Consider the following 27,939-nt stretch of genomic DNA (forward strand, 5'->3'; position numbering starts at 1 on the left):
GATTGGTGGAGCGTACTTTTACTCTGTAATAAATGGTCGGGCATGGGTAGATTACGCGTTTCCCCAATCCTTCCGGTGTGCCTGGATGTGCTGTGGCGCAGGGTAGGCCTACGAGTTGGCTAGCTGCGTGTGGATGTCTGTGTTGATCGGGTTGAGTGCTACCAGTGGACGGTCGTCCGACGAGTGTGAGTGGGTGGCTTCGGAAACCACGGCGGACTGACTGCGTAAAGTGGCCCTTTCTCGGTGGTGTGACTGCTGGGCTAGTCATGCGCCACGTTCTACAGGCTGCTGTTTTTGTCTTTGCGTCTAGACCTGTCAATCAAGTCTGATGCGCACGAGTGTCGGGAGTTGTGCTTGTTACTGCATGGGGTCAATGGAGTGACTTGACGTTGGGTCTACTTTCCCCGCACCCCTCCAATCAAGCCAATCAGTATTGTGCACGTTGCAGGACTAAAACCGTTTTATTTTTGCTTAACTGTGTTTTATGTGTGTGCATTAAGCACACGCTTTATACTGCATGCTTCGCTCTTCGTATGTACATTAACTTCAATATGCATGCCTGGCTTTTCTTTTGCTCAAGTGTATGAAGTGTTTCAATACGGTCCATCTCCTATTGACCATTTGTGTGTAACCCGTTGTTTGCAGTGTATGGCCTTGCATGGTTTGTTTTATTATTTTCTTTCTTTGTTTTGTCCTGAGACTGTGACTGCATAAACACTGCAGGTGTATGGAGAACGAGGAACTGTACCAGATTGTCAGGTCTGAGTTTGAGAGACTGTTTTGACCATGCATTTATACATATTTGTACAGAAAATAAATTCTATGTATGAGACTCACGTCTTTGTCTGATATGCAATGTGCGAACTTGTGTGTCCTTATTTAATGGTTTACTAAAGGGTCTTATCTCTCTCTACGGCTGACCCTCCGTAGTGGCGTAGTCGTGCTTTGGGTTTACCGTAAATAATAATCATATCCACTCTGCTACAATTGACGTATTCGGCAGGTATCATTCATTAAGGATAGAGACGTGAGCCTGTTTCACCCCGTATTGTTTGTTTTCTGTACCCATGTGTTGTGATTTGTGTTTAGGCTACTTTATTGTGAATACATTGTAGACAAAAACAGCAGCCTGACGACAACCCTGGTTTTGTTTTTTTGTTTGTTTCAATTTACTTTTAATCGAAGATGGATCAAGAACCTGAAGTGGCAGTGTTGTTGGATATGGTGCGACAGCAGCAGGTGCAGCTTAATCAACTATCGCAGGGTATTGACGCGCTGCAGGGGCCTCTACCAAGGCGCAGAGATGTGTGCTGGCGGTGTCTACAACCTGGCCATTTCGCCAGAGATTGTGACGGCCAGCGGGTTACCACCCGGACACAACCCTCTCTGGGCGCCCAAACTAGCGGCACTAGGCCGTCTTCCCCTCGCTGCAAGGCTGGGAGGGATGCGCCCATCCAGTCTAATTTGATGCCGTCCAGCATCATTTTGCACTGTGTGTGCGTGTGCGTGTGCGTCTGTGCGCTGGTCTTGATGCATCTGCTCGGTGCTTTGTAGTTGCGTGTGCGCGCGCGTGTTTGTGTGTGGGGGGGAGAGGGTGCGTGTGTGTGTGCGCGCGCGTGTGTGTGAAACCCTGAGTCCCGTTGATTGGAAGATTGAGTTGGTCGTCGGGGCGACGACCCAAAAACCTTGGGGTAGAATGTAACAGGTGGAACTGTTCCCCCAATTTCCTGGTTTCATCTCCGATTGGTGGAGCGTACTTTTACTCTGTAATAAATGGTCGGGCATGGGTAGATTACGCGTTTCCCCAATCCTTCCGGTGTGCCTGGATGTGCTGTGGCGCAGGGTAGGCCTACGAGTTGGCTAGCTGCGTGTGGATGTCTGTGTTGATCGGGGTGAGTGCTACCAGTGGACGGTCGTCCGACGAGTGTGAGTGGGTGGCTTCGGAAACCACGGCGGACTGACTGCGTAAAGTGGCCCTTTCTCGGTGGTGTGACTGCTGGGCTAGTCATGCGCCACGTTCTACAGGCTGCTGTTTTTGTCTTCGCGTCTAGACCTGTCAATCAAGTCTGATGCGCACGAGTGTCGGGAGTTGCGCTTGTTACTGCATGGGGTCAATGGAGTGACTTGACGTTGGGTCTACTTTCCCCGCACCCCTCCAATCAAGCCAATCAGTATTGTGCACGTTGCAGGACTAAACCCGTTTTATTTTTTTGCTTAACTGTGTTGTATGTGTGTGCATTAAGCACACGCTTTATACTGCATGCTTCGCTCTTCGTATGTACATTAACTTCAATATGCATGCCTGGCTTTTCTTTTGCTCAAGTGAGTGAAGTGTTTTCAATACGGTCCATCTCCTATTGACCATTTGTGTGTAACCCGTTGTTTGCAGTGTATGGCCTTGCATGGTTTGTTTTATTATTTTCTTTCTTTGTTTTGTCCTGAGACTGTGACTGCATATACACTGCAGGTGTATGGAGAACGAGGAACTGTACCAGATTGTCAGGTCTGAGTTTGAGAGACTGTTTTGACCATGCATTTATACATATTTGTACAGAAAATAAATTCTATGTATGAGACTCACGTCTTTGTCTGATATGCAATGTGCGAACTTGTGTGTCCTTATTTAATGGTTTACTAAAGGGTCTTATCTCTCTCTACGGCTGACCCTCCGTAGTGGCGTAGTCGTGCTTTGGGTTTACCGTAAACAATAATAATATCCACTCTGCTACAACACCATGGGTGGTTCTGGGAACACCTCACGTAGTTGCGCATCACTTTCAATAATGGACCAATTGTTCTTAATAATTTGCCTGATCCGCGTCGCTTGTGTACTATAGGCCCTATGTCGTAACAAAAAAAGGACGGGACTGCTGGTGGCGATGATGTTTCTTTTTGGTCAATAACGTGTTGCGTTGAAGGGAGCGCGCTTCACTGTATGCGTTTTGGATGGCTTCAGGGTGATAGGCTCTATCACTGAATCTTTTCTCCATCAGCTCGGCCTGCTCGTGAAAATCATTTTCGAAATCACAGATACGCCTAATCTCTGGAATTGGCTGTGTGGAATATTTCTAATGAGATGCGGGGGATGGAATGAATCCGCTCTCAGAATGGTGTTCCGAGAGGTCGCCTTTCTGAATAAGGTGGTGTGCAGCTGTCCCTCCGCGTCTTTATATATCGTCAAATCCAGAAAGTGAATATTAGTTAATGAATATTCCAAGGAAGCCATCCAAAACGCATACAGTGAAGCGCGCTCCCTACAACGCAACACGTTAATGACCAAAAACAAACATCATCGCCAGCAGCAGTCCCGTCCTTTTTTTGTTACGACAGTTCATAGATGTATGAACTGCCCCCACTGTCCAAATGTTACACAAGCCAAATCTTTTGTGGATACTAAAACCACGAATGAATATGGACAGAGAGATTTCATTAATTGCAATTCTACATTTGTCATATACCGCCTAACTTATCCTTGCGCTGAAGGGTTCTTTTATATCGGGCGCACAAAAAGGCGCATGCGAGATAGGCTAGCAGAACATAAATATGGTATCAGAGTGGGCAATTTTGACTATCCCATGGCGAAACATATGAATACCATGGTAAAAATGATTCTCTACTGCGCATACAGGGCGTCAAGCATATCAAACCTCTTCCGAGGGGTGGGGACAGGCTAAAAAGACTTAGGCCTAATCAGAGGCAGACTTTTTGGATACACCAACTGGATGCCATGCGCCATCCTGGTCTAAATGAGGATATTGATTTTACTTGTTTTTTGTAAAATCATTTTTTCTGTGGCATCACTTATTACCCCAGGCTATTTTTAATCTTTGTTTTCTATGGTGTGCGCAAATGTGTGTAGTGCGTAATGGGTCACATGTGGTGATGTCACTATTTAAGGGAGGCCTTTCTTTTCAATGATGAAGACCTGGTGAGGTCGAAACATGTCGGCTTTTTAATGTAACCCCAGCCCAGTCCCATTAAAGGCTTTTTAATGTAACTTATCGTTTGGGCACCTTATTTTGGAGTGCCTGGATGAACTCTTCTCTCTACATGAACTGATCCCCGATATCCAAGAGCACCCAAAAACTTAAATGAACAGACTGAAGACTGCTTGAGCTGTGTGCCTTTCATTGCCAAAATAATGTTCTGGCTTTTATCTAAATTATTTGGTGATATCCCTCACAACAGTGCAACAGCACATAGGCCTAATGGCGAGAGTTTTTCCCTCAGCACGTAATGAAAGCTAATCGGACGTCTAATGACAGGTGGTGCTGACGGACAGCGCACGAGGGAAAGAAGTTGCAAACTTGATCGTGTTCGGTTTCGTCAGTCCAGCGGAACACTTCTGGCTCTAGAAAATGAATCTGTATTGCAACAAATCTAGTTAGGCCTAGGTCTATATAGGCTATCCAAGATATTTAATTTAGTTTTCACCACCTCGTGAAGTGTTTAGACCTGGCCTATTTAATGTCGCTGTAAATTGGTGTAATGTAGCAGAAAGTGCGAGACATTCGTTGGACTCGTTGCACGCAACAAGTTGTGAAATTATTTCTTGACGGTTTTAACCGCATCATTCGCGATTCTCGAGCAGTTTGAGAACTGAGAAGAATGAGAGAGAGAGAGGGCAGTGACTATACCATGTCACTGAGACTATGTGTGTGTGCTGCGCCTACTGAATCCAAGTGCAGAAAAAACATATCCATATAGATTATTACATAATGCACCATCTTATTACATTTCCATCAAAAAAAAAAAGTTGCGGCCGCATTCCGTAATAAATTTCGCATTTTGTAATAATTTATTACAAGATGAGAAAAAAGTTATTACGAAATGCGTTCAAGAAATGTATTACGAAATGCGTAAATTATTACACAATGCGGCGATTGTCACCACATTATGTAATAATTTGTTACATTATTACATATTGCACCGTTATTACATAATGCGGCGTTACATCCTTATGATGATGCATGTATATTGTTTTTTCTCCTTTGTGATACCAATTTTCCAGAGCAGGAAGTCTTCGCTTCACGCTGCCACTCAATTTCAGTATTTCAGTGTACCTGTAGCATCACAGGCACACGCAGACTATCGTGGAAAACCTTTGTGTCATTTGAAAAAAAAAAAAAAACAAGTGTAGTCTTCACATCATTCTTGGACATCATTGACGTCATTCACATCATATGCCAAGGGAAATGCCTAAGCTGAATTTGTTTGTGAATAATGAAGCAAATTGAAGTTCTTCTCCGCAGTGTGTACTAGCCTATACATGTGTACACTGTATATTCTCTGCACTCTATAGCGTATGTGTCAACTAGATGTTTCTGCGTTACATAGTGGATTCTTTCAAAGGGTAACACAAAGACATACAAAAAGGCTCAACATGGTCACACACAGACAAATACACGCACCCTCTCTTTCATACACGCCCACATATACCTCCTTCTGATCTCAGACTCCTTTGTCCATGCAAGACTTTTGTGTGGTCTGGGAGAGAGAAAACAATGCATGGCTTTATATGTTACTGATGGGTCACCCAAATCAAATCAAGAAGTCTGTATAGTAAGTCAATATAACACTGTAACACAAGACTGATGGGAACACTTAAAGGGGCATTCCACCGGTGGAGACGTTACTGAAAGTGGGTCATATAATATAGTAGAATAGTAACATAAATTTCTAATTTGGTGCCTTCTTGGCCAAGAAAAGGCAGAAAATGACTTTTTAGTGCTTGTGGATTTGTGACAACAATCCCCATAATGCACTGCAATGCTCAAGTTCCACAGGCCACACCCAGTTATTTGGGACTCTATGCATCATCCCTCCCTCAGCTTGCAGGCAGTGTTGCCAGATTGGGCTGTTTCCCGCCCAATTGGGCTGCTTAGGATGGTCGTGTGCGGGTAAAAATGGCATTTAGCAGAAAAACTCGCCCAATTTTAGCCATAGAAATCAATAGAATTGGGAGGGATTTTGAGCTTCTAGGCTGGTTTTGAGCATTTTTTGGGCTGGAAATCATCAGCCTCATCTGGCAACCCTGCTTGCAGGTGCATCACAGTGGGACAGACATCACTGGAAAGGAGAAGCTGGAGCACACTGCAGCTTAGTTTTCAAGACTTTATTTTGTGCACACACGCGACCAACGTTTCTGTGTTGCTACACCTTCTTCAGAGTCAAATGATAGCAAGAGAGAGACACACATTTCAAGACTTGACATTCACAGGTGATCCTACTTGGTTTGGCTAAATTGGTCTGATCTCATTGCAGGTAATTGACCCCACCCCCCCAACACCAGGACAAGATTGTAGACAATTAGACAGCTTGCCAACTTCCCAAAACAAAATAAAAAAGTGAAAAAAAAACAATACACAAAGAACATTGTCAATAAAACCACAGCTACAATTATTACAAGACCACAGCCGCGATGCTGGAACAATTTGTTACAGAGAGCAAGACATATTGTGTTCCTCATTTATGCCCTGAGGCTCCACTGAATTTAGAGTATGAATCCAAAATGCCTTTCTACGAAGCCTCTCTGTCTAATTGTCTGCAATCTTGTCCTGGTGTTGGGGGGTGGGGTCAATTACCTGCAATGAGATGATACCAATTTAGCCAAACCAAGTGGATGTCAAGTCTTGAAATGTGTGTCTCTCTCTCGCTATCATTTGACTCTGAAGAAGGTGTAGCAACACTGAAACATTGGTCGGGTGTGTGCACAAAATAAAGTCTTGAAAACTAAGCTGCTGTGTGGTCCAGCTTCTACTTTCCAAAACCACAGACATCCAGAATAGCACAGGGCAACTATCAGCCATCTTGGTCCAGCTATATCACTGGCTTGGCACCCCAATACACTGGTGGCTCAAAGTCTCAGTATGGGTTAAAACGACAGCCATCATATACTCGCCTGGGTTCCAACACTCCTTTAAATACTCCATCGCAGGGATCACGAGGGCACTGGGGTCACAGTTATCCTGGAATGGCGCTCCATTCACCATCTTCCAGCAAGTCTGACAGCCGATCTCAACAAGGACCCGTCCGCCATCAGAGCCCCGTCCGCCAGCAGAGCCAGGGGGGCATTCGTCCGAAGGGCCATGGCCAGGGGACAGACATTTTTCCGGGCATCACAGGATGACTGGGGTGGGTATGGTTTTTGATGAGTCACCCTCCGACAGTTTCCGCCCTGTATGTGGGCCCTCTGGCTGTGGGGAATACAGGTAAAAAGAAAATCTTTGAAATCTTTGTCCTAGTTTTGGTTGGCATTCTAAGGTTGTGATGATTATTAACGATTTGTCATTTCTCTATTTCCAGGTGTGCGAAATGACTTCTCAATAAATTTAAAAAAAAAAACAGTACACACTGTAATTTTTGTCCATGTTCACATGTATTGGATATTTAGTTGACTTGGTTTCAATGGGTAAATCTTGTTGTTTTGCAGATAAGTCTCACTAGCTTTGCTTTGGCAAATTTCTGTAACATGGCATGATTTTACTTCACTTAATGGTCTATGTCCTTAAACCTCATCTGACTCAGTTAAGGACTGCCAAAAATCTACATACAGTATGAAGAGCTTAAACTCTTGATCGGTTTCAACTGCCTTGACGACAAGTCAATGGTCATCTCTTAATCGAAGCAACTTTGAGATTAATGGTCTCTAGTCCTCTGGGGGGTACCAGCTTTCCTTATGGGGCACCTAAGTCACGCCCTCTACTTCCCGGTTCATGGGGAGTCAAAAAATAATTACAGGGCTTGAAATTAATTTTACGTTTTTAGATGCAATTTCCTGCATTCTAATCAATTTTACGGGGAGAAATGACACATTGCACCTGACTCCTTCAGACTTTCTATAAGCGATGGCTGCCATCAATTGTGGCAGGTAAACATGTAATCTTTTCCATATATTTACCCTGATAGACATGTAGCACAATGTAGCGGGTGGCCAAAACCGGGACATATTTGTATCCCGACAGAGTTTGCTCGGGACCTGGGACACACAACTCCAAACCGGGACTGTCCCGGTTAAACCGGGACGTCTGGTCACCCTACCCATTCCAGACAGGGTACTAGAGAGGGGTGTAAATGGTTTCCAAACTAGCAAGTTGCTGTGCTAAGCAGTCCACAACTGATTAATCATGAGCTTGGCATCACGTACTTAAATGGGGATTTGATGTCAACTGAAAATGACCTGTTCAAATTGCCATCACCAAAATGGGCTCAAAGCATAAGTAGAGTAACACTTACTACAAGGGGATTTGTAACTGCCCAAATGATTTCAACTTCTTAACCTTCAATCAATTGACTGGTAACCTGGTGGCCGAACTTTTGCAGTTGCAGCACTTCATCACGGGTGTGGTATAGTCAAACATGTTCTAGAATACATAAATCCTATACTGTTCCGGGATCCATGTGACATCAGGTGAACGCTCCTTTAAGAGACCTTTGGAGACTTGAGGTTGAGTTCCCTTGTACATCTACCGCTAGTAGTTCACAGCCATCACCAAACGCCACAGAGAGGGGACATCGCTCCCTTTAGAGACCACACTTCAGCACACTCCTGTGAATTGGGTAGGCGGGCTTTGGGGTATCTTACTCTACTAGAAGATGTTTGGTATACAGGTAGGGTAGTTATGGTGCCTTCGCGATCTCGGGACCTCTCGAGACAGCTGACGACACTGCTCATGTGACAACCGAGTTCTGGACTTTGGCGCATGAATGCCACTGATCCCGGAAAAATCGTGAATCATGCGTGTTTTGTTTTGGTTCTCTTTTCTTTTTTTCACCTCCACTTGAGCCTCCACACCCACGACATATCATTTTAGCTGAAGTAAGCTAAATTAAACAGTCAGAGACCAGCATTGCTGTCATATGTGCATCTGCAATTGAATGACATTAACTGGTGTTGTTGATAGTGATTACAAGACGATATTTTAGCGTTTATGATACTGTTTACATGTCAGTTGCATGCATGGGCGCCATGTTGATGATGCGTGTGTCGTCACACAAAACACAAGCTCGGGAACTCGTTGTTGTATACTTCCGCCTGAGATCAACCTCGATAATTATCGATCTGACATTGCGTCACCAAATGTTCACGCCCAGTTTCCCAAGGTTTTAGGTCGGCTTTCTTGGGATTCTCGACTTTTTGAACGAGCTATATGCTCCTGTCTACATAACAGTGTGGGGATGATGTGGATAACATTCAGGGTACACATGATCCCCCTCCCCCCTCTGTTTTTCACACACTCTCTCTCTCTCTCTCACACACACACACACACAAACACACACTCTCTCACACACACACCCACACACTTTCATGTATCTTTTGAGGAGACAAAACACAAGAATGTATGATATATTATAAGCTTCAAACCTACGATGAGATGTGATAAAAGAAATCTTGAATCTTGATTTCCTTTTAGCTCTTCATGTTTTATAGATGGTACTTTTTAAATTGAGATTCAACCTTTTGCTAGTTGTACATTTCAGTATTTAGAAATATAAGAAAAACTGAATAGAGAAAGAGGTACCAGAGAGAATTGTTTTCTCCCCCCACCCCTCTCTCTCTCTCTTTGTCCTTTTCTGTGTGACATAGATGAGTGGATGAGGATGAGGTTCAGTGAGGTGGGAGGGTGGTTGGGAGTGCGGGAGCAGCAGCAGTGCAGAAGAACAGCGGGATCCGTTTCTCCCAGGCTAATAAAAAACTCGGGGCCTCCCTCCCCGCTGCCTGTGCCGCCATGCTGGGCCCAGCAGGGGGTTTTGGTTGGCCCGGCGCTGTTCCCTTTCCCAAATTATGGAGCCGTCAATACTCTCTCTCTCTCTCCCTGGATCCAGTCAATAGAAAGCCCCCGCTTTGTGACTGACTGACGAGAAACCAACTTCAAGGCTAACCTAAAAGAGGGGGAGAGGAGTAAGGAGAGTAAGGAAAGATGGTGAGAGAGGAGAGAAGAAAAAGAGAGGGAGGGGTACTGATTTAAAAAAAAGACAACGTTTAAATAGAAGACTTAGACAATACTTTAAACTCAATAGACTTTAGATTTACCACCTACTTCAGGTTGACAGTGGCTTTCCTGTTTATGCTTCAGTAAAAAGTATTTTTATGTTTTAAAGCAAAGGGATTGGGTGTGCCATGGGTGATGCTCAGTGTTAATGCCTAAGAACAGCTTGGTGACTAGGGGTGCAAATCACAGCCTCCATGACGATACGATACGGTATCAATTTCTTAAAGCAGGGATTCGATTATTTTCGATACTTAAGAATTCCCCATGATACGATACGATTCGATTTTTTCCAATTACTTTTCCACTTCTATTATGTTATGGAGCTAGGGCATTGGACAGGGGCCAGCGATTCGATTATTTTCGATACTTAAGAATGCCCCACGATACGATGCGATTCGATTAAATCGCCGGCCGATACATTGATGCATCGATACATTTCGATTATTATTTACACCCCTATTGGTGACACAGGACCATAAGCATGCTCTCATTCACCAGAAGAGCTCATCACCACATCATAAACATATCCTCTGTTTTGCCGGTTCATCTACTGTATGACTAATTGTTATGACTTTCGAAAAATGTGGGGACAAGCATTTGTGGTTTAGCAAAGCTATGGACGCAAATCAGTCTGTTTGACGTCACTGTTTGAGCACGATGTGTGTTGGAAGCAAGAGCAACGTCGCAATTTGATTCGACGCACGACAGACTAATAATGCTGGCACAAACTGAAGGGAACAGAAGCCAACTGTATAGTGGCCATTTTTCCATGCCTTGTTAAATTATTGTAGAGTTAATTTACACCCAAAATTGTTCTTTCACAGTAAGTGCCTCTTAGACATGACAAACATCTGACGACGAAACACCCAAGTGTTTGCATTTTATTAGAAAAAAGGGTGTGATTGGGATAATTATGCATTTTATGTAGCTCACACAGAGATCCTGCAAGCCAGGATCATCTCATATCGCATTTCGTTGTTGGTGGGAGTCAGTGACCCCAAAACTTCTTTCAAAATGATCTTGCATCTACTCCTTTGTGTGCAAAGACTTTAGACCTTCAAATATGGATCTTTAGAACTCTCTCTCTCTCTCTCTCTCTCTCTCTCTCTCTCTCTCTCTCTCTCTCTCTCTCTCTCAGCATGGCTCCTTGGCTTTGAAGCTGTGGAGTGATTCGCAGCCACGCTGTGACTACCTTTGAGGCTCGGGATCTGTGAATGTGAATGAACTTTTAGTTGCAGTTTCTCTAAGTTGTTGAATTCTCTCTCTACTCCCCACTCTGTTCCTGGAGGCTATACTTTAAGGCTTCTATTCCTCACATGTCCATTTACAGAAATGGCACCCAAATGTACTACAAAACCTGTGAAATGGAAGAGAGCACACTCCAAAATGCCCCACAATATCTAATAATAATGTAATCTTTTCCAACACCTTTCAGATGTTGGAATTTCTAATTTAAATATCATCACTCATCAATCAAACAATGTCTGGATAATGGCCGAAATGACAGCTGGAATACAAGTTGTGATGACTTTCTACTGAGTGCTATAATATAAGTTATGTACTGTATGTGTATATGTTATTGATGGACTGGATTGTCTATTTGTGTCTATCTGTGTTCATATCCTGTTTTTTACTCTGTGAGACCAAAGGCAATTTTCATGCTGGCATGATGATCAAGTATAATCTATCTAATCTATGGACCTCATTGATCAAGGCAGTACTGACACAGTTCTACAGGACCAAGAATAGATTACAGTCAGTTTATCGATGTTAACCAAAGCTCTTACAGAGCGTTCATTTCACATTGCCAATAGACTATGGCAGTGTTTCCCAAAAAAATTCTACTGCAACCCCTTTTGGACCAAAAACTATTTTCAGGACCCCCCAGCCCCCCATATTCCAAACGCCATTTTGTGTTCTTGCTAAAGAAATATTTTTGGCCCAGTCGTGGCTTAGTCGGCTGGGCACTGGACTGCTACATGGGCAACCCGGGTTCGATTCCCGAAATCGGGTAATTTCTCAATACACCCCTGTCTCTCGCTCCCACTCATTTCCTGTCCCACGCTGCACTGTCATGCCTAAATAAAGTTGAAAAACCCCCAAAAATATTTTTTAAGTACATTTTAATTCACAGATTACTAACCAATTTATGTAAATGTCTTAGCTGTTAACCTGTGGATTTCCTGTTTATTTTGTTAAGTTACCTGTCTCTGCGACCCCTCTGCATTACCTTTGCGAGCCCCTAGGGGTCCCGACCCCCAGTTTGGGAACCACTGGACTATGGCAATGCTGTGCACGTGGACATTAGCTGCTCCTCCACTGGACTATGGCCATGCTGTGTATATGGACATTAGCTGTTCCTCCACTGGACTATGGCAATGCTGTGCACGTGGACATTAGCTGCTCCTCCACTGGACTATGGCCATGCTGTGTATATGGACATTAGCTGCTCCTCCACTGGACTATGGCCATGCTGTGTATATGGACATTAGCTGTTCCTCCACTGGACTATGGCCATGCTGTGTACGTGGACATTAGCTGTTCCTCCTTATCCCATCCTCGGCTAGTTCATAAAGAATGCTGCATCCGGCTGTTCTCAACCCAAAGCATCAGAAGTGAGAGGCATCATAGGCCTACTTGTCCTTGCAACTCTAGCAGCCTTCAGGGCCGGTTCTAGTCAATTTGGTGCCCTAGGCTAGTACCCCATTCCCTTTTTGCGCATTTAGACATTGGCAGAGTGAAATTTAGAAATCGAGCACAGCTGGCCTAGTATTGACATAAATAGTCAATTATCATTGACAATGTAAAGTTAAATGTTTTATGTTAATGTTAAATGTTATAATTCTGTGGGACTTTAGGGCGCTGCCTGACCTACAGTACTTGACCTTCTTGTCTGCAGTATGAGTTAGATCCTTTAGTGGCATGTGGCATGTGCCAGTGACATGCGGAAGTGGTATCATTGGCATGCTATTATAAAACACATTTTTCCACTGACAGGTTAGGTTTAGGAATAGGTTTTGGTTTAGGCACAGTTCGGCATGTTTATAGCTTGGTGTACACACATTTTTCACTGACAGGTTAGGTTTAGGAATGAGTTTTGGTTTAGGCACAGTTTGACATCGACATGCGGAAGTGGCATCGGCATGCTATTATTAAACACATTTTCCACTGACAGGTTAGGTTTAGGAATGAGTTTTGGTTTAGGCTCAGTTCGGTTGGTTTACACACATTTTTTCACTGACAGGTTAGGTTTAGGAAAAGTTTAGGGTTAGGCACAGTTTGACATCGTAGTGGCCACTGTAACCATAGTAACCAACCGTGACATGTCAACCGTGACAGCGCTTGACATGCCCGTTAACTGTTGCAATTACAAATCTAGAATACATAAATAATTAAAAATAATACTTATTATCAATTAATATGATTACATGTATTAATAATAATTAGTATAGGTCTGTGATTAATATGAAGTCAATGGACTGCGACACTTCCGCATGTCACTGGCACATGCCACATGCCACTGAATGATCTAACCCCCTCTCCTTGTCTGTCTGTGCCTAGCGTCAGCCCTGACCGCCTCCTTGCCTATTATCTAAACCTTAAAAGATCTTTAATTTATTTTTAAATCTTGTCATGTTCCGACACCTTCTTGCATGTCAGGTCCTCCTCACACATGATCAAGTTAACATTATAGGCTATTACATTAAAGTTAGCAGATGCTTTTATAGAACAGTTATTGATTACAGTCCCTGGAGCAGTGTGGGGGGGTTAGGTGCCATGGATGGGCAGGTGTAGGGATTGGTAAGGGTGGGATTCCAACCTTTAACCCTTTAACCCTCTGACCACCTTCCTTACCATTAGATCACAGCTACCCCTATACAAGTTCACACAAGATTCTGAATGGGGCCTTAGGTCATTTGGCCAGCCCACTCTAGGCTAAAAGTAGAACTGCTTTTCAGTGAATATTCTAAAACTCTGGACCTCCTTTCTTGGCTTTCACCTAATAACCCATTTTTTTACACCTTTGTTTTCAACACAGCACGTCCTGATTGGATTGATTTCACTGTGTTTATTGTCCGACCGACTTTCTGCTGTCCTTTCTATTTTGTATTACGCTGCTGGTCCAGCGCTTTGGTCAGCTATTGTTGTTTTGATTTAAAGGGCTTTTAAATATAAATGTGAGTTGGCTCTCTGTTATACTCCATTTCCTTCTGTTGTCTCTTTCTCTTTTCTTAACTTGTCTTTGGTGAAAATTATTAGCATTATTTTCTGATCTTGTGCTCTGTTCTCTCTCTCTCTCTCTCTCTCTCTCTCTCTCTCTCTCTCTCTCTCTCTCTCTCTCTCTCTCTCTCTCTCTCTCTCTCTCTCTCTCTCTCCCCACCTTATCTCCTCTTGTTTTTCCTGGAGTTGGCGTCATGGCTGTGTGGTGGTGGTTTGAGCGATGGTGGTGGTGGTGGCACGGTGCTTGCTGGAGGAAAAGAGAGGCGCAGCGCGGCATGAGGGCTCAGCTTGTTCAAAAAGCCGCCTCCCTCAGATGTGCCTCCTCGCTGCGCGCGGCGCTGGAACACTGCTACGTCGTCATTCACATATGCTAATTCAAGCAGCGGGGGCATTCCCTTCTCCCACCCCCCTGCAACCCATCCCATCCCCATCCCCACCCCACCCCATCCTCTACTCTACTCTACCCTTCACTGCCAGGGAGAGATGGGGACCAAAAAATCTCCCAGGCATCTGGGAGCCGTTTGCATATCTTGTACACTACAGTGTTGGGCAAGTTACTCAAAAACTGTAATACATTACTGATTACATGTTACTGTCTTGTAACTTAAGAAACTCAGCATTGTAACTAAGTAAATATTAGAGATTTATGCCATGTAATGTCTTACATTAATTCGTTAGAGCAAAAAGTAATGTATTACCGTAATTGGTTCATTACTTTTGTAAAACACCTATGTTACTCCCAACACTAATCCTGTACTTGTATATCCTGCTTGACTCTGTATGCTCTACTTGCATATCCTGCTTGACTCTGTCCACTGTCTATATATGGAAGATGGACCAATGGGGAGCCCCCTCTGAAATGTGGGCCAGGCCCTTAAACAAGTCCGACAGGTGGACAAAGATGCGTCCGTCTATGCACTCGCCTTGTGGACACAGGAGGGAATAACAATTTTAGGTATGCATTTCAGGCGGACCGACAGACGGACGGACATACCCTCTTATAGAGATGCTACGCAGGCCCGCCGACAGAGGGGGGCAAAGGGGTATGGTGTCCCAAGCCCCGCGAGAGAGGGGGCCTAGAATTGTGTCCCCATTACATTGTATACATTTGGCAGGGGGCCCTTTCAGATCACTTTGTCCTGGGCCCAGTGAAAGCTGTCAGCAACCCTGCTAGGACGCATCTAAAGATGGGAACTGATGGCCCACCAGGAAAATACCCTGTATGCCAGATCAGCAGTCCAGTCCAGCTCTGTTCCCTACCGAACACTGCTCTACACAACTCCTGGCTCCTCACCAGCTCACTGCAGACACACCCTTAAAAGAGATTGGTTAAAAAAATGACTAATCTCGTTGGTTGAGGCAATATTGGTCAAATTAACTGTGACATTGGTAACTATTAAACAAACAAATTGGTTATCTAACAACTAATATCATTGGTTAAGAACAAATTGGTTGATTTAACAAAGATATTGGTTAACTTTAATAACACATTGGTTGAAAAATGACTAATATCATTGGTTAAGCAAATGTTTACTAAGAGATTGGTAACTGACGCAGGTCTGACGCTCAACGTCAAGTACGTAACTCTGCTTCTCAATTTTCTGACAAAGCCGCCATCTTGGTGCTGCAGGAAAGCCGTTTGAGATATTGGTGAAATTCAAACACTTTGTGAGGTAAGTTCGTTTATTTTCAATGTTTCGTTAATAATTTCAAGACAATGCCAAATATACAGTGAATAACGAAACAGTTTCTTGTTCAGGATGGTAATTTGCAATGAATTTGTCTTCAGACCATACCTCCGCTAACAGGCCACTATTATAACTATGCTAACTTAGCCCTCGGTTGTTTTCACAACTTTGTTGGAAAGTTTGTGTTTTGTTAGAAACAAACTCCTCGAAATTTACAATATAGATTTGCTCCGAAAGAGCTATAAAACTTGTCCAGTGGTGCCAAAACACCCATGTCAGAGTCAAGACCTAGCTAAATGTCCGCTAGCAACATAGCTATCAGTGGTTTCTGGAGGAGGGCCGAATGGAGTGCTTCCCCGCCGGCCAGAGATTGTCTGCGCCGGCCTCTTCACCTGAAAGAGCTAGCGCTGCATGGTGAGGTGGTTCGCTAGCAACAATTAGCTATAGTCTAACGGTTAAATCATGTTGACTTTGTTGAGGGATGTTTGAAATAGCCCGATGTATTCATAACTGAATATTGGGTTCTTGTTAGAAACGAACACATTTTGAATATAATTTTGTTCTGAAGTTACAACATGCCAAGTTAGTGTTGTAAGCCTGTTGGCGCCAAAGTTAAGAGCTAGCTAAATGTCCGCTAGCAACATTAGAGCTAGCAAAACTGAATAATGAATCTCTTGTCCGCTAGCAACATTAGCTAGCTAAAGTCTTTTTTTTGTTAGAAACGAACTCCCTTTGAGTATAATTATGCTCTGAAGATATCCAGTTAATGTACTTGAGCCAAAGTAAAACACAAATACCAGAGAGAAGAGCTAGCTAGAAGTTCGTTAGCAACATCAGCTTATCTTTTAGCTGACTCAGAAGCTTGAAGTAGCCACAACTTATGCCTGATTTTTATTGTTAGAAACGAACTCATTTTGACTATACACTTGCTCTGAAGTATGTTTTAACACATATGCCTTTCCCTGTTCGTTGTGTAAAGGAAGTGAGTAAGTAAACTGATTCTGAACTTGTTATTGTGCACACAGTGTGCCGTTTTGTCCCATTCTGTTACTGCCAACTCTGTGCAGGCTGTTCTCTCTGTTCAGGGAGAAACCACTGTTAGCCATCAGATCGTGTTCTTTTCAATAAATAGGCATTCCCTATCCCTATTTGACAGATTTCTCCTGAAATAATGAGCCCAGAAACACCCAGATGTGTAGGGTGCTTAATTTTTGGCTTGATCAAAGATGCTTACTTTGTATGGTTACTGCAATAAATATTCTTTGCCCATCCTTTTTGGATCTACTAGTAGGCCTAGTGATTTAGAGGTCTTAACAAGTGGGCTATGCATCAGATTTCATTTCAAGTGATGAGTAAAATATCCAGAAAGATATATAATCTGTTCTTTTTGCCCTCTATCTTAGCACACTGAATTATTTGAGCCATCTGGTGTCAATCCGTGTGGGAAAATGATCAATGAAAACAATTTAAGAAATGTATCTTATAGATGTTTCATATTGTATGCCTATTCAGCCTATTGTGTCATGGTGGTGTTATCATTTTTCAAACTTAATTTTAGTGTAATAATTAGGCATATTGATACATAATCATGTTCATGTTTTGTGCTGTCTTGCTTTGCAGATGACAGAATATTGCTGAAGGATCCTACATGGAAGCTGGCTGATTACACAGAGTGATTCCTCTGGTGTGGTGTACCTCAGAGAAATAAACACTGTTGCAAGAGGTGAGTTTAAGTTTATAAAGTCACACAAAACCTATCCATGTATTTTTAAAAAGTCAAAGTTCTAACATGCTCTGTATTTCATGCTGTCAATATGAGATGCATACTAATGTTGTGTGTTATTATTGCAGCTGAGAAGATGGCCAAGATATCCTTATTGCTGGATGGTAGCTCTCTGGTCGTAGTGGACCATGTCTGCAAATGCTTCTGAACATTGACTTTCTAAAGGTTAGCAACCATTCACAAATTCACACCACATGTATGTGTGTTTCAAATGTCTTAACAGTTTGAAGCACACACTGTTAATCAGAGATGCGTCCTGTTCATGTCGTGTGTTATTTTGAGAGGATAGTTAAGGAACAATGGCAGCTGCCTGGTTACAGTACATTGATCCCCTTTGTAGCACCATGTCTAAAAATGCTGAGAAAAATCAGTTTGTAAATGTAAGCATTTTTTTTATAAATCTGCACCAAATGTGTGTTTCAAATGTCTACTATCTAACAGTCTGAATAACACACTCATACATGACATGACCAATATGTTATGTGCTCGGAGCGGCAGTTTACAAACGCACCCTTAGTGCCTTCTGCTGTTAGGCCAATGACACTGAGCCCACCGTTTCATTGATTGGAGTATTTGGGTTACATTTTCTCAATTTGTTGTATTTTCCAGGATCGTTGAGGACTCCTCCTCTATGCGTGACATCTTAGATTAGATTTAGATTTAATTTCAAGTGATGAGTAAAATATCCAGAAAGATAGATAATCTGCTCTTTTTGTCCTCCAGTTTAGCACACTGAATTCTTTGAGCCATCTGTTGTCAATCCGTCTGGGAAAATTATCAATGATATAAAACAAAAACAAAAAAAAACATTTTACATGTATACAGACATGCATCTTTTAGATGTTTCATACTCTAGGCCAGGGATGTCAAACTCAGGCCCGGGGGGCCCGCGGAACCATTTTATTTGGCCCGCGAGATCATTTCAAATGTGTATTACAGTTGGCCCACATACACCATTAATGTATAGCGTAACATAACTTGAACATTGAATTTGATGTGTCACAGGATGTGCAGATACATTTTAACTAACAAATATGATGGGAAAGACTGTATGCGCAATTTAACTACGAGTATGAAGTGCATGCATGCACAATTTTAGTCCATTTGTAGAAATAATTGTTGAGTTCGGCCCGCGACTTCGTTCCAGATTTTGATTTTGGCCCTCAGTCAATTTGAGTTTGACATCCCTGCTCTAAATGCATAATCATGTTCATGTTTTGTGCTGTCATGCTTTGTAGATGACTGAGAATATTACTGAAGGATCCTACATGGAAGCTGGCTGATTACACAGAGTGATTCCTCTGGTGTGGTGTACCTCAGAGAAAATAAACACTGTTGCAAGAGGTGAGTTTAAGTTCATGAACTCACACAAAACCAATCCATGTATTTTATAAAAGTCAAAGTGCTAAACATGCTATGTATTTCATGCTGTCAATATGAGATGCAAATTAGTGTTGTGTGTTAATGTTGTGTGCAGCTGAGAAGATATCCTTATTGCTGGATGGTTGCTCTCTGGTCGTACTTGAGCCCCCTGGACCATGTCTGCAAATGCTTCTGAACATTGACAGAATTTCTAAAGGTTAGCAACCATTCACAAATGTACCACATGTATGTGTGTTTCAAATGTCTTAACAGTTTGAACCACACACTGTTAATCAGAGATGCATCCTGTTCATCTTGTGTGTTATTTTGAGAGGATAGGTAGCCTCTTACTGCAGATGGGGTCGCCAGCGACCCTATTCACTTGCTGAAAATGCTTAAATACATCATAACAACATTGCTATGACATTACATAGAGCCATAATGCTGCACTAAGGGGTTAAGGATGGCAGTACATTGATCCCCTTTGTAGCACCATGTCTAAAAATACTGGAAAAAAACAGTTTCTAAATGTACCGGTAAGCAAATTTTAATAAATCTGCACCAAATGTGTGTTTCAAATGTCTACTATCTAATAGTCTGAATAACACACTCGTACACAGTGGTGGACAAAGTAAAAGTACTTTTGTGGTGTAATTACAACAGTAGCACATGATATTACATAGCTGTTACACCGTTTGCTCCAGTATACCTACCTATTGAGATAGACTGTGTTATTACTGAAAAACAATAAAAACCTAACAAGAACCCACCACAAACTCAATCCAACCTGTGCAGAATCAGCTCATCGTAAGACAAGTACATTGGTCTTCTTTTTACTCAGATAAGTTACCTGTGTTGGGAAGAAACTGTTTTTTTAAATAAAAAAAACTTTTACTTTTACTTTGTCCACCACTGCTCATACATGACATTACCAATTGTTGTGTGCTCAGAGCGGCATTTTACAAACGCACCCTTGGTGTCTTCTGCTGTAGGCCTATGACACTGAGCCCACCGTTTCCTTGATTGGAGTATTTGGGTTACATTTTCTCAATTTGTTGTATTTTTCAGGATCGCTGAGGACTCCCCCTCCATGCGTGACATCTGTGAGAAATTTCCACGCTTTCTGGAGATGCCAAGTTTGGTACGTCTGCCAGATATTTTTTTAACCTTTATTTAGAAAGATCAAGTCACAATATAGTTGTGTGCATTGTTGATTTTGGCTATACTTGGTGTTAATTAAGCTTCCTCTTCTGATACTGCATGATTTATACCGTTCACTCAGTAGAGTAAAGCTTTCTATATAACCTGTTAAAACAGGGCGTTATAAATTTTGTGGTTACCAGAATGGCAATTACTGAGTCGCAGTGCATTACTAAAGGCCCTATGTTATGTCATAGTAGAGTAGTACTGGCAATTAACCTTTCAATGACTATTACAACATGTTTCAGATGGTGTGGCGTGCATTATGGCGCTAAGCACCATTGATGTATCTCTCTCTCTCTCTTTCTCTCTCTCTCTCAAATCTTAAAAATTCTTTCAGACTGGAACCAACTTTGCATCCCTCGGCACTGACACTGAGAAGGTTTCAAGGACCCCACTACTAGGAGGCGAGGGTTTGACACGGCAGTGTCATCACTGCCATTGATGACAACGTAACCATTCCTGTTGCTGATTGCCTGACTTGCGCAGTGACAAGCTTTTCATGCTCTACTGGGTGTGTAACTTGGCATATCCACCACAGTTTAACTCTGTTTTTTCCTCTTTTGAATATGTGTACGATATAACCATCTCAACCAACAAGTGGGCCAAGGTACTGGAACATTTCTCACTTCAAGTTGCTCTTTAGTCACTGGACATTTTTTTTAAACATCTACGCAGACACCACCACTCCACAGCATACCATGTGTATTTTAATTACTTCTGATTCCACTGACATGCAGACTACATCCTATGCAAATTCAGGTAATTTACCTGGTACTGGAGAAACAGCATTGCATGCCATTCTAAGTGACACTTGCCTCCTTGTTTTGCAAAAATGTACTGTTCTTTGAATATAACTTAAAGTAAGATCATGTTGACTCTGAGGTTTTCTCCGGTTGTCAAGCACAACCTTAATGTTTTGTAAGTAAGTAATAGTCACAGGATATGCATGCATTTGTAATTTGAATTTTCGTTGAAAACGGCTCACCAAGCATAAAATGTTACCTCTGCTTTTGATTTTTCTTTTTTTAAAATGTCCCTTAATACCAGCCTGTGTTTTTGTTGTGTTCACATCATCAGTGTTGGGAAGGAACAGATTGCTGTAAGCAGATTTTTAGTTACTGTATCCCCATCCTTTCAGATCAGTGCTTTAAAGCCTTTTAAAATTAAATTGTTAATAAACTTTGTGAAAACAAACTCAAATCTTGGTTATTGGTTATGATTGATATAGCTTTGAAACTGTTAATTTGGAGTGAAGTAATTGCAGTGTCCATCTAACCAAGCAAATCGGTTAAAATTTTAACCAATATCTGTGTCGGACACATATTAATCGAACAAATTGGTCAAAACAACCATTGGGGGATTGGTACATTTTTGACTTATAAAGATTGGTTAAACATAACTAATCTATTGGTCAAAACAACCGATTTAGAATTGGTTAGTTTTTTAACTAATCTAGATTGGTTGAAATTTTAACTAAAGTCTAATCGGTTATTTTGACTAATATTTTTCTCGGACACATATTAATCGAACAGATCGGTTAAAAACTACTAATTTTTTGTTTATTTTAACCAATCTTTTTTAAGAGTGCAGCTGCCACTTTCCAACTCCATCTCTCTCTCCATGGCTCTGTCTAAGACTGTCTCTCCTTTTCTGGTGGCCCACTGTTTTCTGTCGCTTTTTTTCTGTCGTTCTTCTCTGTCTGTGTTGCTTCTGTGTTCTTGGTTGTCTCATGTTTTTTTGCTCACTTTTTCTGCTATTTTTACATTCATCTTGTCATTTTCTCTCTCTCTCTCTCTCTCTCTCTCTCTCTCTCTCTCTCTCTCTCTCTCTCTCTCTCTCTCTCTCTCTCTGTCTTCTCGATTTCCATCTCAGTTGTGCTTCTGTTGTTGTCTTTCTTTTTTCTCATTCTGTCCCTCTCTACTTGCTCTCTTCCTTTCCCCATCCATCATCACATTTTTTTTGCCGTCCTTTTTTTGTTTTTGCTCACAGCTTCCTTCCACCACATCTTCCTCTCTCGTTCTCTCTCTCTCTCGTTCTCTCTCTCTCTCTCTCTCTCTCTCTCTCTCTCTCTCTCTCTCTCTCTCTCTTTCTAGATCTCCCCTCTCATCTCAACAGGAATCAGAGCCTCCTTTCTCTCTGCACACCAAAGTCTGCTGCTGCAAAAATAACAGAAAGGTTCTAATCAATGGGTTGCTGTGTGTAGCGGGGTAGTGTGGAGATCTCAGCACTTCTACATCAGTTAAATCGAAAATGGAGAGGAGATTGAGAGAGAGAGAGAGAGAGAGAGAGAGAGAGAGAGAGAGAGAGAGAGCGCGTGTGTGTGTGTGTGTGTGTGTGTGTGTGTGTGTGTGTGTGTGTGTGTGTGTGTGTGTGTGTGTGTGCGTGCACACATCCATAGACCAGTCCAAGCTAATGTGCTGTAATGATATCATACTCAGGGTGGCACAAAGACAAGCCAGAAGGGAGAGAGACAACGTACATAAAAGGCCAAGTGTGTGTGTGTGTGTGTGTGTGTGTGTGTGTGTGTGTGTGTGTGTGTGTGTGTGTGTGTGTGTGTGTGAGTGAGGCTGAGGGGTGCTGTGCGCTGTGTGTGTGTGTGTGTGTGTGTGTGTGTGTGTGTGTGTGTGTGTGTGTGTGTGTGTGTGTGTGTGCGTGCGCCCGCTTGTGTGTGTGTGTGTGTGTGTGTGTGTGTGTGTGTGTGTGTGTGTGTGTGTGTTTGTCACAGAGAGAGAGTTTGAGTATACCAGAGAGGGTGTGAAAAAAATGGGGGTGCATGCAAAAATGAGAGAGAGAGAGAGAGATCACAGTGGGAAAGGACCCCTTCATTTTTGCTGGTAGCTTTATCATAGCTCCTGCAGTGACTTTCTCTGCCTGTCTCTGTCTCTCTCTCTCACTCTCCCTCCCTGCCTGCTCCCTCGCTCTTTTTCTCTTTCTCTTTTTTTCTGCGCGTCTCTTTTCTCTCCCTCTCAGTGTGAGTGTGAGACCGCATGCTGGGTAGGAATCTGAGCTGATTGGATCTCTTTCAGGGGCCTACCCCACTCTCACTGCTCATAAACTTGGGGCGTGTGTGTGTGTGTGTGTGTGTGTGTGTGTGTGTGTGTGTGTGTGTGTGTGTGTGTGTGTGTGTGTGTGTGTGTGTGTGTGTGTGTGTGTGTGGTGGTGGTGGTGGGGGGGGGGTGTTAGTGGGAGATTGGTTGTTTTGGGGGGCCGGACACCTCCTCCTCCATGTCACCCCCATCCCCCCGTCACTCTCTCAGACACACTGGTGCACACACGCTGGGGTGCGCAAACACACACACACAGAAATGAACAAATGCACATGAACACCCACACAGGCATAGGCACTCAGGCTCACAAACTTTTTCTCAAATATATATGTACATTTACAACATCCATCGTTATTGGCAGGCTATTTATACCTTTATTTTCGACAAGACAGTGGAGGAGAGACGGGGAAGGATCGGCAAATGATCCGGGCCGGAATCGAACCCGGGTATAGCTGGCGTAGCAACCCAGTGCCCCACGACAGGGCCTCAGTCTGATTTTAATGCATTTTTTAAAAACTCCTCAATTTCTCTCTCTCTCTCTCTCTCACACACACACACACACACACACACACACACACACACACACACACACACACACACACACACACACACCTCTCTGCTATTGGCACGGGTTGATTGTTGGGGAGGGAGAGTCATGTCGGTGTGCGGGTCACACAACCGCAGTGCTGTTGGCCACCTCCTCGTATGTCCTTCTCCTCCTCCTTTTCTCTTCCTCCTCCTTTCCTCCCCCCTGCCTCCTTTTCTCTTGTTCTCAGCCTCTCTTTCTCTTTCTCCTCCTCTGCTGCCCTCCCTCCTGTGGGGTGTTGCTAGGGCCTGGTATTTGCTCTCGGGGTGCTTCTGGTGTAATTACTGCACGGCCTTCTGGGTATTGGAACCCCATGGCCACCGTGGAAAAGACTTCCAATCTCTCTCTCTTTCTCTCTGTCAATCTGTCTTTCTCTCTCTGTCTCTCTCTCTCTGTTTGTCTGTCTCTCTTTATCTCTCTCTCTCTCTCTCTATCTCGCTCTCTCTCTTTCTCTCTCTCTTTGTTTATCTATAGCAATATTCAGTTGGGACTAGTTTTATGTATAGACTTTGTGTGATTTGATCTGTCGATAACAGAAACGGCCGATTCGGTCTGAATTCAAATATCTCAGTAAACAGACAGAAAGTGGGTTGGGTAAATCTTTATGCACCATTGTGACAGGTCTTTTCGTCTCCTGTGTGCCATCTCCACAATTTATTATTGATTTATGAGCATATTATTACAAATCCATAGAGGCACCCATTGGTCCCATTGAACAATTGTAACGAATTGCCTGCTGGTTTACTAACCCATCAGAATCCATAATGCGTTTGAGTATGTGCTGTTGCATCTGAAGAGTGCGTTTAACCTTGCCTCCTGATTTTGACAGGGAAAACAGATTGAAACAACTCCCTAAAACAAAACTGAATACTTACTTCAAGATTGTAATGATTGCAAGCCCGGAGAGGTATAGGCCTAACGTGCGTCTAATGCACTTAACCAAACGTCTTTACCTAAGGTCGTATTCGCACAGGATTTGTATTACCTACCGTAACTTATCTGGACCGTTTCACAGGTGGTGCAACTGTCCGCAAAGTTTTCCGACATGCTGCACTATCTTTACTGACATGGCGAGTCCATAGGAGACTTAATTTCCCAGTTACCGTATTATTACTTAATCCAAGGTCAACCCATTAGTCCCAAATAGGGCTTTAGTCTTTCTGTCTCTTTTCTCTGCTTACATGTCTGTCTGTCTGTCTGTCTGTCTGTCTGTCTGTCTGTCTGTCTGTCTGTCTGTGTCTTCTCTGTCTCTCTGTCTTGCCTGTCCGTCTATCTGTCTGTCTACCTCTCTCTCTCTCTCTCTCTCTCTCTCTCTCTCTCTCTCTCTCTCTCTCTCTCTCTCTCTCTCTCTCTCTGGATAATATGGCCTGAATGATGGATAATCTTCACTGTCCTCTGTTTCTCTCCCTCTGTTTCAAAGGTGTGTCAAAGTGTGTGGCATATTGACATACAGGGAGGTAGTCAAAGTGGATTTGTTTGTCATGTTGAACTCAGAAGGGGTCAGCCATACCCTCCTTCTGAATGAGAGGTGCTTCCAGGGCTGGACTGGCGATCTGTCATAGTGGTGGGAACCACCCGGTGGGAACTGCACCCCCGAGGGCCCCTATTTTCAGAAATGTGAACCATTTTTATTTTTTACATTTCTGAAAATAGGGGCCCATGAGGGTGTGCAGGGCCCACCGGTGAGTCAGCTATGTGCCGCTAATTATGAGGGCCCCCTTAGAGCCAAAAGTGCCCAGGCCCTGTTTTTCCCCCCACGCAGCCCTGAGTGCTTCTGTGAGGAGGAGGAGAGAGAGTTTGGTCACATGAACCGTAGGTGCTCAGGACGTCACATGAGGATTCACCCACCCAAGCATGTGGAAGGGATTCTCTCAGCTTATTATCACGCTCATAAGCATACAGATACACGCAGGCATGCATGTACACACACACTCACACACACACACACACACGCACGCACACACACACACACACACACACACACACACACACACACATACACACACACACACACACACACACACACACACACACACACACACACACACACACACACACATTCCTCCTTAGAGGGTAACATTCATCTCACAGGCTGTAATGAGATGGCAACGTGCTCCAGTTTAGTTTGAGGATTACTAGGATGCTAAGCTGATGGGACATGCATGATTCAGCCCATCCAAAAGCATCGATGCTCATTCAGATGGTCTCCTCTCCTCTCCTCTCCTCTCTTCTCTTCTCTTCTCTTCTCTTCTCTTCTCATCTCCTCTCCTCTCCTCTCCTATCCACATCTCTCCTCTCCTCTCCACTCCTCTCCTCTCCTCTCTTCTCTTCTCATCTCATCTCCTCTCCTCTCCTCTCCTCTCCTCTCCTCTCCTCTCCTCTCCTCTCCCCTCCTCTCCACTCCACTCCACTCCTCTCCTCTCCTCTCCTCTCCTCTCCTCACTCTCTCTATTCTCCTCTATAAGATATCTTACCCTCTCCCCATCTCTCCTCTCATTTCCTCTCCTCTCATTTCCTCTCCTCTCATTTCCTCTCCTCTCCTCTCCTCTCCTCTCCGGGCTTCTTCTCCTCCTCTCCCCATCTCATGTCTTCCTCTCCTCTTGTTATTTATTGTTTTTAATTGCTTCTTCTCCTTTCTGGGCTCCCACTGCTCCTGTTGTCCTAAGGGCCGTACACACACGTCGCTGCTATTTACTCGCTACTTGCTCACTCGCCTACTTGCCACTCGCTCTGGGTGATTTTGTTTACTGGTTGTCATGGTTCCCGCTGTCCGCGCCAATAACGTCCGTACGAAACAAAATGTAGGCCTACGCTGTTTAACGTTGATCGTGTGCTGTGCACAACCATGCATATGAGCCTTTGATGGTGTACATTGTATGTATTTTCCTCAACACTTTTAACCAAAGTGTGATGGCGTGCAGAAGTTGGGTGGTCAGAACACCACAGGGGCAACATCACCTGTCAATAATCTGTATTCTGCATTCCAATTGGTTACTCACTTAACTCGCGTCGCTTGAAGATAAAATAAGTTTATCTCGGAACCCGCCCACATCGCATCGCTTGTACTCTCCTCGCCTACTCGCCAGCGAGACTCGCTGGAACACGTAGACATTCTATTGACTTCATCCGCTGAGCGAGTAACTAGCAGCGACGTGTGTGTACGGCCCTCTACTCTCCTCCCCTGCGCTCCTCCTCCTCCCCCTCTCTCCGACTCATCCTCTCCTCTGCTCCTCTCCCCTGCTCCTCCTCTCCCCAACTTCTCCTCTCCTCTGCCACTCTCCTCTTCTCCTACCCTCCTCTCTTCCTCCTCTCCCCATCTCATCCTCTCCTCTGCTCCTCTCCCCTTCTCCTCCCCCTCTGGCTTCCTCTCCTCCACTTCTCTGCTCCTCTCCCCTTCTCCTCCCTCCTCTCCTCCTACTCTCCCCAACTCCTCCTTTCCTCTGCTCCTCCCCTCCTCTTCCCAACTCCTCCTCTCCCTTCTGCCCTCCTCTCTCCATCTCCTCCTCTCCCTTCTCTCCTCCTCCTCTCCCCATCTCATCCTCTCCTCTGCTCCTGCCCTCCTCTCCTCCTCTCTTCTGCTCCTCTCCCCTTGTCCTCCCTCTCATTTCCTCTCCTCTCCTCTCCTCATTCTCTCTCTCCTGTTCTATAGGATACTGTACAACTCCCACTCTCCTCTCCTCTCCTCTCCTCTCCTCCCACTCTCCTCTCCTCTCCTCTCCTGTCCTGTCCTCTCCTCTCCTCTCCTGTCCTCTCCTCTCCTCTCCTCTCCTCTCCTCTCCTCTCCGGGCTTCTTCCTTTCGTCTTCTCCTCCTCTCCCCATCTCCTGTCTTTCTCTCTTCTTGTTGTTATCCTGTCTCCTTTCTTGCTCCCTCTCTACTCCTGTTGTCCCCCTCTCCTCCCCTCCTCTCCTCCTCCTCACCCCAACTACTCCTCTCCTCTTCTCCTCCCCTCCTCTCCTCCTACTCTCCTCCCCTTCTCTCCTCCCCTCCCTCTCCTCCTTCTCACCCAAACTACTCCTCTTCTCTTCTCCTCCCCTCCTCCCCTCCTCCTCACCCCA

At 43.9% G+C, this 27,939-nt stretch overlaps 2 long non-coding RNA genes across 2 annotated transcripts; both read left to right on the forward strand.

The window, feature by feature from the left end:
- The first annotated feature begins 15,553 nt into the window (after positions 1 to 15,553).
- Positions 15,554 to 17,840, forward strand: LOC134445401 (uncharacterized). The gene is made up of 3 exons (XR_010034242.1): positions 15,554 to 15,886; positions 17,522 to 17,624; positions 17,753 to 17,840. It is a non-coding gene; the product is annotated as an uncharacterized LOC134445401 (long non-coding RNA).
- A 1,000-nt stretch (positions 17,841 to 18,840) lies between these two features.
- On the forward strand, positions 18,841 to 21,396 carry LOC134445402 (uncharacterized). Its single transcript, XR_010034243.1, has 4 exons — positions 18,841 to 19,028; positions 19,162 to 19,263; positions 20,115 to 20,187; positions 20,587 to 21,396. It is a non-coding gene; the product is annotated as an uncharacterized LOC134445402 (long non-coding RNA).
- Positions 21,397 to 27,939: the final 6,543 nt, after the last annotated feature.

This window comes from Engraulis encrasicolus, chromosome 3 (assembly GCF_034702125.1).
Source record: "Engraulis encrasicolus isolate BLACKSEA-1 chromosome 3, IST_EnEncr_1.0, whole genome shotgun sequence".
NCBI lineage: Eukaryota > Metazoa > Chordata > Actinopteri > Clupeiformes > Engraulidae > Engraulis > Engraulis encrasicolus.